The following is a 14,663-nucleotide window of genomic DNA, read 5'->3' on the forward strand; positions in this document are numbered from 1 at the left end:
TTGTCCCCACATGAAATGACCTTTGTAATTTTTTGGTATTGTTTATCTGTTCTCTCACCAAAATATAAGCTCCATGAGCACAGAATCCCTGAAGAAGGGGTGCCTGGGTGGTTCAGATGGTTAAGTGTCTGCCTTCGGCTCAGGTCATGATCTCCAGGTCCTGGGATCAAGCTCCAGGTCCTGGGATCAAGCCCACGTCGGGCTCCCTGCTCAGCAGGGAGTCTGCTTCTGCCTCTCCCCCTGCTTGTGCTTTGTCTCTGTCTCTCAGATGAATGAATAAAATCTTAAAAAAAAAAAAAATCCTTAAAGAAGAAAACAAGACCAGGACATACATGGTGGATGGAGCAGAATTTGTGATGGTGGCAAAGGAGTGACTAATATTTGACAACCACGGTACTGTGGGACTTTCCTTTAAGTCCTTTTGGAGTCCTTGCTGACTTTTCATTTCTGGAACATATCTTTAATATTATATTATGATTTGATAAGAAAAAATTTTGACCTAAGAAAAATCATTCAGTGACATATCACTAATATAATGTAAGTTGGTTAGAAAATATGATAGGAGATAAAAAAAATCAGGTTTCTCAGTTACATAAAATGAGATGGCTAAATTAAAAATTTTGTCTCAATCAGTGAGGCAGAATTCATTCAGTAACTATTTGCAGCCACCAGTTAAGATACTTACTCAATAGAAAATGACCTAGTACAGACCCAGAGGCCATCAGTTGACACTAGAATATTAATGATGTAATGTAGAATTACAGAATTACCTGAGGTCTCTTTATTTCCAGGAGGGAAACTGGAAATTATCATGCTCTATGTCACCTGAAAGCTATAATTAAGGGGCCTTTAAAGAAGGTGGTGGGCCACAGTTAAGGGCTGTGATCTGTAGAACTCTTAGTGTATAGTTAATGACGGAATGCTTTTGCAGTCTGGGGAGGGAGGGCAGCAGCAGAATCACAGAGGAAACCTTAGTTGAATACGGGTACGGGAGAGATGAGGTGGCCGGTGAAGAACTGAATCAGAAGATGCAGCGTTTCATTACTGAGGTTGTAATAGCACTGGTGATATTCTGTACCAACATCCAGCCTTGAAATGTAGCCTCTTCACCACCTCACCTTCCTGCCGTGTGAATAGTACTTGGACCACATGTTTGGACTCTCAATTATGTTATGGTTTTTAACATTCCTAATTGGTTCATGGACTTATGTCTAGTTTCAAGGTGATTGCAAGCTCTTGGATGTTAGGGGATGAGGCATATGCTCCCTTTGTGTGTCTGCCTGCATTTACGATGGGATTGTGCACACACAGCCCGCAGGGCCTTCCTTAGGGGAGGGGACATGGGTCTGGATCCTGATTCTTCTACCTAGTATCTGTTTGACTTTGGGTAAAATGGTGATGATTGTGACAGTGATGGCAGAAGTTAACTAATTCACTGGCCCTGGTCTCTGAAGTCAGGATAGCCGTAAATCTGTGCCTCATTGATGGGTCAGGTGAGATAATGTGTGTACATGGTTTGATGGCATGGAAATTGCTATGAAGGTATTAAAATCACGAGTCAGTGGGGTGCCTGGGTGGCTCAGTCGTTAAGTGTCTGCCTTCGGCCCAGGGTGTGATCCCAGGGTTCTGGGATGGAGCCCCGCATCAGGCTCCCTGCTCTGCTGGGAGCCTGCTTCTTCCTCTCCCACTCCCCCTGCATGTGTTCTCTCTCTCGCTGGCTGTCTCTCTCTCTGTCAAATAAATAAATAAAATCCTAAAAAAAAAAAAAATAAAATCATGAGTCAAGTTGAATTGGGTTGTCATAGCAGGGGCTAATACAGTGTATTCGTCTGTATCATCTTGGGTTGTGAAAGACAGAAATTCAACCCAAACTGTTTCTTAAAACCAGGAGGGTCATAAAGGCCAGCTTTAAGCACAGCACAGGGCCTCAAATGACGTGGTCAGGACCCTGCCTCCATTTCCTGGATTCGCTTCTCATGTCAGCTTATTTCTCAGGCCCACTGGCTCCCATGAGATTGTGGAATGGCCATGGCTGTCCGAGTCAACTTTTGTTCTGCCAAGTCAGCTCCCCTGGCAGAAAGAGAGATCTCTTTCCCGGGAGTCCCAGCAGAAGACGTGGGAGAAACTGAGTGGCTGGAGCTGGGTCCTATGTTGACACCTGGAGCTGGGACTAGAGTTCCTGCCACCTGAACAGTAGGGACTGAGATGGGGAAAGGGACGACCCCAAAGGAAGAGAGGCTCTGACCAGTGAGTTGAAGGAGTGCTGGGTCTCCACTGCAAAAGGAGATGCACAGCTCCTGCATGGGTTTCTGCAGTTCTCAAAGTAGGAGCTTTTCTCATGCATCACACAGCCTAAAAGATCTACTAGTCCTCATTACAAACCAGGCATTCTGCTATTTTTCTTGCTCTGGAAATTGTTGATAAAAACTATCCTGTTTGGTTGAAACACTCTAAAAGTTATACAGGAAAAATAAACAAGTCTGAGACTCTGGCCAGTTGTGGAATGGAGGAACATCAAAGCTTGGCCTGTCACCAAGCTCAGCTTCCATTGGGGTGGCTTCATGTCCACTAATGGGCCTGCAGACCTGGGGTTTTAGTTTGGGCTTGATTGGTTGTAGGAAGCAGAAACTAGCTCAGCATGGGTCTAGTAAAGGGATGGGTTGGAGAGAAGCAGAGCAGTGCCTGGTCTGGACATGCTGAACCCAAGTTGGAGCAGGTGGTTGTCCCTACCAGGTGGCCACAGTGATGTAGCCCGGCCCTCTCCCTGTCTCAGCCAAGGCACCTGCCCACCCATCCGCTCTTCTACCCCTTGACTGGCCCACTTGGACCTGCATCAGGCCTCCGACAGCTGTTGGTCCATGGGATCTGCCTCACACCCTTCACCCGTGTCCAGCTCACCAGCCCTGTCTCCCAGTAAATCACTCACGGGGTCCTCGGCAGGGAATGGAGCTTGCAGAGACCATAAGTCACTGGCCAGTTTCGGGGAGGCCACTCTTGGGGCTGAATGTGGTCCCATTCATTGTGGCTGATTTAGGGCAGTGGGGACTATAGGTAGGTTGGAATCCTTTGGCAGGAGAGGCAGGCCGGAGGCAGACTTTGCCCTACTGGCTTTGGCAGTGGTCCCGAAAACTGGTTCAGATGGCTGACATAGCAGATGGAAACCTCTGGCCCCTGGGATGGATGCTTATCATATACATAACTCTAGCATTTTACTCTAATATTTTAGTAGGTAATGATTTCTATTATGCAATATTTATATGTATTGTGAAGTAAATTTTCTCATCCCAATCTTGGAAAACAGCACAGGAAGAAGAAAATAAAAATTACCCATAACCCCACTTCCAGAGATGTTAATAATGATAGCAGCTAACACTTCTATGGCTTTTGCTTTGTGCCAGTCACCACTGTAAGGGCTTTTTATATCTCACAGCAAAAATATGAGGTAGGAGGAGGTATTATCCCCATCCCTAGTTCTGGAACAGAAGTCAGGTCTGTGGTGGTGTGGGGGTGAGACAAGGACACTGAGCCTGCGGGGGTGCTAATGTAAAGCCCCGGTTTAAATGTTGACCGGGGGTTCAGCGAGTGCTAAGTGGGTACTTGGGTGGATATTGTTCCAGGTGGAGCATGGTTAGGGTAGAGGTGGTACACTGTCCACCCATTCTAGGCTGTCGTGGCATAGCCCAGGATGGGGTCCTGCCTCCCTCGCCCCCTGCCCCCGGCAGAAAGTGCTGAAGGATTACTCGGTAAGACAATTAGACATAGGACTTGGCCCTCCAGTCTGGCTCTTAGGCCCCTCTGCCTAGACACTCTGGGCCTAGGCCTACTTACCTGCCCTCAGAACCTGTGTGGATGTGTGCAGATTAAATGAGTGCCTGGGCGTCTGGGAGCCAGTGGCACAGTGCCAGCTCCCTCCCCCACCTCCCACATACGTAACTGTGGTTTCAGTTCCACTCTGGCCATTGTTACTGTCCCAGAGACAGGCCTCGGGGGAAATGTCCACATAGTAGGGAGAGGGGTGGTAAGAGTGATGAGGATGAATCAAATGCTAATTACCATCCCATTTATTGAGCACCTTCCATATTTCAGGCTTGTGCTTGGCACTAGGAAAGCATTTCCACTTTGCTCCCAACTCTTTCAGGTTTTATAGATGAGGAAACTGGGGTTCAGAGTTGGGGAGGGAGGCTTGCTCAAGGCCACACAGCAGGCCAGTGAGAGCTGGTGTTGGAATCCGGGTCCCAGTAAGGGGCAAAGACCAAGAGTCGGGACCACAGCGCACACATGTTTCTTTTAAGCCAAGTCTCCTTTTAAGGTTTTTTTGTTTTGTTTTGTTTGTTTTGGGTTTTTTTGCAAATAGCATTGAGAGCGCAGAAAGATGCTCTCCCAGGGGTTGTACTTTGCGTGATTCAAGGAACTGAAATGCAAGAGGGGGAAAACGACAGGAAAAAAAAAGACCAACCACAACAAGCGTCATGTATAGGCCTCTTTAGTTGTCTCTGGCCCCGACACAGACATAGATTGTAAGAGCTGCTCCGGAAACAGCTGGTAACAGGACACCATACTTTCAGCTTTTCTTTTTTCGTTGTTGCCAGAAAAATAATCAGCTCTATATCTTAAGTGCTTGATAAAGTGGCCCAGACACCAGCTGTAACTTAAAACAATTTTTGTTTTAGTTGCTTTTAACAAACAGATGCGGCTGGCTTTCTGGGCCAAGCTCAGTGTCCGTGTCTTAGAGTGGGCTTCTTGTGCTTTTAACAAACAGATGCAGCTGGCTTTCTGGGCCAAGCTCAGTGTCCGTGTCTTAGAGCGGGCTTCTTGAAGCTGCTGCACTGTCTTGATTTGTGTGTGAGCCTTGCTGTAGAGCTCTTTGTTCAGTCATTCTTCTGGTACATTTCCAGAGGCTTGGGTTTGGGTTTAAACGAGTGACTGTGGACTGGACGTTCATTGGTGCAGCATTTACTGAATGCATCCTCCGTGCCAGGCACTGTGCCGGTGCCGCAGGCGGACAGGATCTGGGCCCCAGCCTTCCCAGAGCTGCGAGCCACGGGGAGAAGCCAGACAAGTGAATAAGTAAGCACAGAGCCCCTTCTCTTTCCAAAGGTGACCATTTCAACTCGTTCACTTGATTATTTTTGTATAATCTTTAAAACATGTTTATTGTGCTTTTTGTTTTCCTTGGTTTTTAGACACTGTCCGTAGACTTCCTCCTAAGGAAGACCAGAATTCCGCCCCTTTTCATCTGCTCTTTTCAGTTGTAGACAGGTATTCCTTCATGTCTTCAAAAAGCTTAGGGAGCCCTGTGCTCTGGGAATACTTTGCAGCCCAATAAAACCCATGGCTTGCTGCCAGGAAGCTCACAGCCCAGCGGGGAGATGGACTGTGAAAAGGCCTTGAGAGGAGGCAGGGAAGGCCCCGTCTGAGGAGCAGACTTTCTGTGTTAGATCTAAGGAACGGGTGGGCGCTGAGATCTTCGGTCAGCTCAGCCACCGTGAGTGTCCTCCTGGTTCAGTCTGGCCGAGTGCTTTGGAGCAGGGCAGCACCACCCTCGCCAGTGCTGTCAGGCCCGCCACCATCCTTTGCCATCGCACATAGCAGCAGCTCCCCACCAGACCTCCCTGTTCCTACCCTTACCTTTGATAAAACACTGTCCCCACAGGACCACAGTGAACTTTAAAAAGCATATCACTCTCCCACTTAAAAAACTGCCATTGGCCTTCTGTTATAAGTAAAATAAAATCTAAGCTCCTTCTTTGGCTTAAGGACCCACATGACTCAGCCCCATCCCCTGTCACCCTCCCCTTTGCCCTCTGTGTCCGGCCACTCAGAGCTGTTCTCCCACGAGGGTCTTTTCAAATCTGCTCTTTCTTCTGCTGAGAACACTCGTCCCGTTTATCTTCCAAGAGAACCTTCCTGACTGTTCTTTTTAGAATATTGCCCCACTGCACCCTACTGGTCTATATACCATAATACTGTTTTATATTCTGCATAGCTTTGATCTCTTTGTAAAAGTATCTGCATCTCACACTAGAATGCAGACTCCACGAGGACAGGGACCTTGTTTGTTTCGTTAAACTGCCGCACCTCTTAGAGCAGTTCTTGGACAATAGTAGACACTAAATAAAGATGTACTGATTAAATGGATCTTGAAGAAGTGCCCTTTCAGTGTGTCCCCGTGACCTAGCACCACCCTGCCATCTGAGTTTATTAGGGAAAACATTGCCGTAGGTATACTTAGAGTTGTGTGCTTGGGAGTTCAGGATTTCTGCTCACTAGCACTTTGAGCAAAAAGAATAGCTAACAATAATAATAATGGCAAACCCTCCCATAACACTTGCCGTGAGCACTTTATCATGGTAACATGTATTTGTCATCACTACCCTATGGGATAGGTACTGTTATCCACATTTTGCAGATAAAGAAACCAAAGACAGAGAGCGTAACTTCACAGAGGCACTAAACTATAAGCAGTGGCGCTGAGATTTGAAGGCAGACATTCTGGCTCCAGAGTCTATGCTCTCGTCCAAAGGTGCCTGAGTTGTTTTCAGGCATTATCTTTGGCGTTGAATGAATTGGACACGTTACCTCCCTAGCAGTAGAACTGGGCGTAGTGGTGATAACTCCCACTTACTGAGCTCTCTCTGTTAGGGTGTTTCTGTGGCTGTTGCAATGTGGCCAGTGATGTCATTAGTGCAGAAGTGCTCACAGACATAGAGGATGTAATTGTCTTCAATGTCAGATGATAGGAAGACCACTGCAGGAAGCAGGAGACACCACAACCTGCTCTCAGACAGAGGCTTGACTGGCCAGATTCTCCCAAGTTCCCATGGGGACATATGGCTACGGCCACTACTAGACACACAGTGTGAGGCTTCCTCCGGGTGTAAGAAGCTCCTGTAACCATTCTCCTCAGGACTCTTGTGCTCTACTGCTCCCCACTTCTAACACGCTGCTCTGCAGCTCTGACTTTGTGCCTGCCTGAAGGAACTGGGAGAAACAACCCCAGCCGATGGATGAATGCGTACTATTGAGACTAGGCGGAGCAAAGTTCAGTTTGCCGACAGCAGACCAGGCTTCAGGCCTGCGTTCCCTCTGTGGCACGCTGTGCCTTAGTCCCAGTTCTTCCCATATCCCAGTGGGTGCGTGTTGGGCCAGAGGAGCCGGCCCTAGACTACAAAGCTGTTGGAACCCGGGTTCAAGTCCAGGTCTTTGTGGCTTGGAGACTACAGCCCAACTCCAGTAATAGTTCTCTGTTCACCAGAATGACTTCTAGTTACTTCCAGTAAATTTAGTTTCCATCCCATGTTTTCGAGTGGTAAAAATGGCATGATATCAGGTCTCCTCAAGGTGTGCCACACCTGACCCCTATGGTTACCACATTCTTTCAGACTTCCCATTAACACGGGAGGCCATGCTGCAGGGAGCCTTGTGTCCCAGACTGATTGACACGCTGGGTGAAGGGAAGATACTCTAAGAGAAGCAGACATATACAGCTAGGTTCAGAAGCTGGAAAGGAACATCTTCAAGGGCTAGACGTGAAAAGGAAGTCAGATTCACAGCCTTGAATAGGACTGGAAGCCATTGTTTCACTGGAGATGTGAAGGGTCACCTCATAAATTAAGAAAATGAACCAGGAAAGTTCCTCTCCAACAGGTCGAGATTAAGTTGCTCACCCTGGAAGGTGAGCACAGAAAGAGCTCCTGTCGCCCAGGAGAGGACAGAATTCCCGACTGCATGCACCTGGATGCAGGGCTCATATTCACATCATTGGTGCTTCTGGAAACCCTGAGCCAAGAAATTAATGTCAACACTGGTGAAGCCATATGGCCCTGGCCACCACAGCTCCTGAACCCACAGGGCACTTCAGTCACATACATGTAGGACCTCCCACAGAAAACAATGCTTGCTAGGGATGAATTTACGGACCAATCACAAGGCATACAAGGAGAATTACCACCATGAAAAAGACATTCTATAGACAACAAGTGTGAAAACGCATATCCTACAAACTAGAAACCATAAAACAAATCAAAGGGGCTTTAAAATAAGAAATGTTTGAAATGTAAATAAAGGAATAGAATCCATAGTGAGATTAGGACATTACGAAAAAAGAATAGGTGGATTTGAAGAAGAGCCAAAAAGAAATTCTAAATATTGGAAATGCAGTCATTGCCATATAATTTCAGATTAATTAGCTTATTAATACTTCATGGAAGCTAGCATATGTAGTTTTATTCTTCATGTGTTATTTTTTAAAAGCCTTTTCTCCTTAATATAGAAGTAATTTATACATATTGAAAATCTGGAAAATAGAAGGAAATATAAAGAAGAAATAAAAATGTAGTTACTCAGGATAATTCCTTTTAATACTTTGACATATTCTTTTTTTCTGTTAGGGATCCCGCTGAATATAACATTTTAGACCTGACTTCAAAAGTTTTTTGAACCATAAGCCTTATTCTATATCATTAGATATTCTTTGAAAACATATTTAATGGCTCCATAGTATTGCATTGTCTTGCTCTACTGTGTTTATTCACTCCTCTTGATGACACTACGATAAATTTGTTGGCATTTCAGATTATTCTTTAGAACACATTATGAGAAATGAGATAGGTTCATTAACAGGTGGGGACTTATATTCTGTAGCGGGGTAGAGGGGGACATGGAGGGCAGTGATATGTGAACATACTTTAGCCATATTGTTATATAATAAAGAATGTGATATTTATCCTTTGTTCCTGGGATGGAGCTTCTAAAACCGTTGGGATTTCCCCAGTGACAGGAGTGTCCTTGTTGTTCATGGTGGTCCTTTGACCACACCTGACTTCATGTGAAAGGGAAGACTCAGGATGGGCTGTTCATGCCTGAAAGATCATCCATGTGATTAGAGGTTGGGACTTTGAGCCACAGACACCCTCTTGACCTCTGGAGATTGAGTTCATCTCATGGGCAGTGATGCAATCAGTCACACCTATGTTAATGAAACCCCAGTAAAAACTCTGGGCGCTGAGGATCAGTGGAGCTTCCTGGTTGGTGAACAGACTAATGTGCTAAGAGGGTGACATGTCCTGATTCTGTGGGGAGAGATACCTTTCCAGATCTTGCCTTATGTGTTTCTTCATTTGGCTAGTCCTGATTTGTATATAAATCCCTTCATAATAAAGCCATAATTGAAAGTATGGTGCTTTCCTCAGTTCTGTGAGTTGTTTTAGTGAAATATCTAATTTGAGGGGTGTTGCGAGAACCACCCAGATTCGCAGCCAGTGGATGTGGCCTGGGGACCCCTGAGCTTGTGGCTGGTGTCTGAAGTGAGGGCAGTCTTTTTGGGGACCTTTCCCTTTGCAACTCACCATGTATGGTATATATATTTCCAGTTACTTTCCAGAGTTTATGTACAAAGTTATGCTTTTATTAGCTAAGAGAATGAAAGGTTGATCTCTGTGTCTCAATATTATCTGTACAATGGAAAATTTAACAACATAGGGTTGTTGTATGATAATCTTTGTGCAGTGCCTAGACCAGTGCCTGGCCCACTGAAAGCAGTCATGAAATGTATGTGCTCATTGTGGGAAAATCAGCAAATACAGCTGAGAAAGAAAGAGAAAGAAGAAATCATTTCAAATGCTGCCACCCAACCAACGACATCAAAATAAGATTATATTTTGTATTTTAAAAACCCCATTCTTTTAATAGGTTAGTGTATCTCTTTTACATTTGTTATTATATTTTTGATCTTTTGTCATGTTCTATTTTTTTCAAAACATTTTCTATGCTTCCTTGCTCTATTCTTTATTTCTCTTACTTTCTATGTGATTTTCTCTAATTTTTAAAACTTGTATAGATCTACAGCTTATTTACTGCAGAGGTAGTAATGGTTGGACCAGTAGCGACTTCATATCTCTAATGAACATACTGAAGCCTGGATTTCTCAAGCTTCTGACTTCCAAAATGAAGCCATGCTCTGAGATGTCTTCCTGGTTTTCGTTGTTCTGCTCCACGTTTTTTTCTTTTTTTTCTTTTTTTTTTTTTTTAAAGATTTTATTTATTTATGTGACAGAGAGACAGCCAGCGAGAGAGGGAACACAAGCAGGGGGAGTGGGAGAGGAAGAAGCAGGCTCATAGCGGAGGAGCCCGATGTGGGACTCAATCCCGGTACGCCGGGATCACGCCCTGAGCCGAAGGCAGATGCTTTAACGACTGAGCCACCCAGGCGCCCCTCCACGTTTTTTTCTTAATCAGTTTTAGTGAAATCAGTTGTAGTATGTATCTCTTCTTTCAAGAATTGTAAGTAATACAGTCAGTATGTAATAGGCACATAATTTTAATGAATGGATAAATATCGCAGTTCTTTAGACTTGAGTCTATGTTTAAATGGTTTCCACAGCCATCCCGAGCCCTTTTGTGCATGCTTCCTCATTCCCAAGTTCTTATTTGGTTTCATCTCTTTGTTGCTAGAGTCTGTCTTCCAGGAGGTTTTTTGATTGTTTACTGGTTTATTTTTTTTAATTATACACCTGTTTTTAAAAGTTTATTTTGTTTTTAATAATCTCAACACCCAATGTGGGGCTCAAACTCATGACCCCGCGATTAACAGTCATGTGCTCCACCAACTGAGCCAGCTAGGCGCCCTGATTGTTTACTGGTTTTAATGAAAAATTTCGAACATACCCAAGTTAGAATGAATTCTTGTATAGTCATCATGCAGATTTAACAGTTACTAAGATTTTGCCATAAGTGTTTCAACTATTTTCCCTTTTTTCCCTGAAGTATTTTAAAACAAATTCACGAGATCTCAAGTTATGTTACACCTAATACTTATATCTCTCTCTAAAAATACAGGTATCTCCTTGCATAACTCAATGGCGTTATCATAGCTAACAATATTAACAATTCCTTGGTATCATACTCCAATCTTCCCAATTTTCTCAAAAAATACTCTTCAAGTATGCCCCCCCCAAGTGAAAGGGATAGAGACACATGTATCCCCAGGTCCTTGATGTTGGGGAGGAACCTGAGGTTCAGAGAGGTAAATTGGCCGCCTCAGGCCATCTGCTTGTGTTGGGACTCGAGTTCTTGCCTCTGTGAGTTTTGTATTTTATGCCCTATGCCTGGCTGCCTCGGCGTGCTTTCCCATAGTGGGATGAAGCACGTAACTTCAGCCTAAAGCTTCAGCCCACAGGTTTAGGGGCTAAAGCTAGAAGAGGCCCGGTGAAGGTGAGCGCCGCCCAGGAAGCCTCACACCAGCACAGTGCAGCTCCTCGCTGGAAGATGGCACCGGTTGCCATGGTGAGGCGGTTCCAGCCCCAGCCCTGGCCAGTGTGGTTTCTTCTTTGGTTCTGTGTCTGTTCTTGAGGACCCCCTTTTGGGGCAAGGGCAATGGCAAGGCCCCCTAAAATGAGGACACATGGCTATAAAGAGTTCTGAAGGGTTAGGGAGGAGCATGGCCCCCGGGATCTTGGCTTTGCCACCCGTCACTGTGCGTTGGGCATGTTCATTGACCTCTGTAATCCAGCTTCTGCCTTTGGAAGATGGAATTACAGTACTCACCTTTGCAGGGTTGTTGTGAAGACTACGTGAATAAAGGTGAAAGTGTTCCCAGCACGTGCCAGGCAGAGTGGTTGTTCATAAATGTGAGTGTAACCCCATCTCTCTCTACCAGGCAGGAGGACAGAGCATTGCCTCAGCACCAGCCATTGCACCCTGCCCCCCCCCCCCCCCCCCCCCCCCCCCCCCCACCCCCCCCGTCCCACAGCCCTTTCCTCTCTCCCTTGCTATTGTACAGGTGGTCTGGTGGCCAGGGGCCCCGCTTTTGTGGGGCATCGGAGAGAAGAAGGGAAGGACAGCGCGGAGCACTTGCCCTGTGTGCTGTCACTCCTCTCCACCTGGTCTGGGTGCTCGCCTAGTCCGGGAATTGCCTCATTTTCTTCTCAGAGTGTTACGGATTATTTCTAGTTTCAAATCGAGAGACCCAGTTCATTGATGTAAGAGATTGGCAGAGGTTGTTCTCTTAGACTGTGTGGGGGGCAGAACCCAGCTCAGAGTTGGGGCTGGAGCTCGGGGGCTGGGGAAATGCTCTTCACCAGCGAGTGTGCTGAGAACACAAAGGAAATGTTTGTGGTCCTTTTGGAGTGACTGGCGTAAACATGTACCTCACCTAGAAGGGAACGGGGGCCCAGGAGCTTGACAAAGTTAGAGGGCCCATGCAGCGAGCCACATAAAGGAGGACATCAGAACCAATTGGGCTCGAGAGGGCCTAATAAATTGTGTCCCTCACAAGGACCCGGCCTTTTCTGTTCCCTGGGTGGGCCACATGTGCTGCGCTCTGGAGAAGATTGGGAACAGCTGTTGCCGTTGAGTCATATCTGGTCCACGGGCCAGCGGCTGGCGCCTCTGGTCATTCCGTCCTTTTTCACAGAGCTCGAGGTGATTTGGCCCTCTCCCCCAAAATCCCGGGGAACTGCATGCTCAGCATCCTCTGTGAGGCGCTGGCAGCTGGGGCTTCCGTAGCCTCCTGCTGTGTCCTCTGCCCGGAACGGCCTCTTCTCTTGGCTTTCCGGCCTCCTCCCTCCCCCCAGTTGATAAATTCCCCTCTTCTGTGCTTGCTTAGCAGAAACGCCTCATCTTACTGGGATGTGCTTCCCTATGTTGGTATTTCGGGCTTGTGTGTGTCTCCCCCATCCGACTGGGAGCTTCTTGAGGGCAGGGCCTGGGACCCGGCCCAGACGACCACATATAGATGTATGGAGTGGAATACAAGTGAACTTTTATTTCAGCGCCTGGGTAGCTTGGTTTGCAGGTGCTGTATGAGGCAAAGTTTTGGGTCAGGAGTGGGGAGGGAGAGTGGACAGCCTCTCCTCTGCTGTCCCGTCTGCCACTGTCTTGCGACATACTCAATAAATCTCCTTCTCTTTTGGAAAAAAAAAATAGTGGGGAGGGAGAGCCTTTCCCAGTATGGGCCTGGCCTGCCCTCTGTGCCCCGTCCCTGTGGCTGCTTGCACAGGGCTCTCACACGGTGGGCTCTGCAGGCCGCTGTGCAGTGAAATGTGTTCCTGCTGCTCCATCTGAAATGCGGCCTGCCATGCCTTCTTCAGCCCCCTCTGTCTCCGTCCAGAAAAATGTCTAATTGTATCTTGAACTCATTCACATTGCTTGCTTCAATGGCCTCACTTGGCAGCTGAGGCCATATGCTAATTCCACCCTTTTCATGAAGGAATTTTGCTGATTTTACTTACTTTTTATGGTAGATTTTCCCCCTTCTTTTCTTCGTTTTTCCTCCTGTTTCCCCAGTAAACAGTTTCCCAAGTCCACTCTCTCAGGCTCAGTGACTCCTCAGTCTCAGCGTTTCACTCCATGAAGCTCCAGATGGGCCTTGCCCTTCCAGCACCTTCAGCTTGGGGTTTGTTCTGAATGCCCTGCCTTGGTTTCTGTGCTTCAGAGGAGGGGCTCTGGGGACCCATTTCTACAAGGGCCTGTTTGTCTGAGGCCACAGCAACAACCATTGTTTCTCAGAACAGCCAGCGTGCTGGAGTCGGGAGAGTGGCCCTGGTTGCCCTGCCTTGTGTGGGATGGACCCCATTTTCACGATGGTGGAAGGGGTTTGAGGCCCAGCTCTGTCTTTGGCAGCAGTGGATGAGTTTCTTGACCACCCTGAGTTCCGTTTCTTCATTTGTTAAGTGGACATGTGAGGACCCATCCCCCCACTAGGGGTTTGCTTGGGGTCTTCTCCAAGTGAACACAGCCCTTGGCGGCCCCTGGGACCCCTCTCTGTAGGTCCCGGGCCACCTGATCTTCGTGGCGTGTGGTCCTGGCCCTGGCACAGTTGCTTCAGTCGCTCAGCTTTTCTTCCTTTTCTTTCTGTTTCTGAGCAAGCACGCATATGTTTTTGGAGTGCACTAGAATGTCACCGCTGAAGAGTAGTGGAGAGTCTATTAATTGCTAATAGAGGGGACATTCTAAGTAATTTGAAAAGCTTAATCCTCCTGGCCTCACAGTTCTTTTTGCTCCGTAAATATTTGTTGAGCACCTACTCTGTGTTGCTGGGTGTGAGGGATTCTGTGGGAAAAAGTCAGCCTGGTCCCTTTGCTGGTGGGTGAGGCTGCAGGGAAGCCAGTGAATTGCAGGACAGGGCTCTTCTGGGCAGTGTGGGCACCTTGAGACCCCAGGGAGGGCCACCTCATCCAAACCAGTGTGAGTCAGGGAAATACCTAGGGGGTGACATCAGAGCTGAAATTGGAAGGCTGAAGTGCCAGGAGAAGGGACAGAATGAAGAGAGTGCTTTAGGCCCCTGTCTTCATGTCAAGGCAAAAACCTGGGGTGGGCAAGAACGTGGCTGGATCAGGGAGCATGAGGAGGCATGGGGAGTGGTGGATGGGGCTGGAAGGTACACTCATGGGGGGAGGCCCAACCCATTGCCCTCCTGTCTGTTCCTCAGTGGGAGCCCTGGTCTTCCCACTGCCTTCTCCACGTAGGGTAGCCCAGTGATTTTGGAAACCAGGGCTCTGGGCACAGAGTGCTTGTCCTTGCCACTAACTAGCTCTTTAATTTGGAGCAAGTGATTTAAACTCTGTGCTTTGATGTGTTCATCTGCATAACGAGGGTGTTGATAATAGTACCTACACGCTAGGAGGACTGAATTAAATGGGCTGATGCGTACACAGCACTTACAA

The 14,663-nt window shown here is 47.1% G+C and overlaps 1 protein-coding gene across 3 annotated transcripts in view; it reads left to right on the forward strand.

Moving 5' to 3' along the window:
* Positions 1–14,663, forward strand: part of EEFSEC (eukaryotic elongation factor, selenocysteine-tRNA specific) — a 249,804-nt gene that overhangs the window by 57,201 nt on the left and 177,940 nt on the right. The window lies entirely within an intron of this gene.

This window comes from Ursus maritimus, unplaced genomic scaffold, assembly GCF_017311325.1.
Source record: "Ursus maritimus isolate PB19 unplaced genomic scaffold, ASM1731132v1 scaffold_14, whole genome shotgun sequence".
In the NCBI taxonomy this organism is placed as follows: Eukaryota; Metazoa; Chordata; class Mammalia; order Carnivora; family Ursidae; genus Ursus; species Ursus maritimus.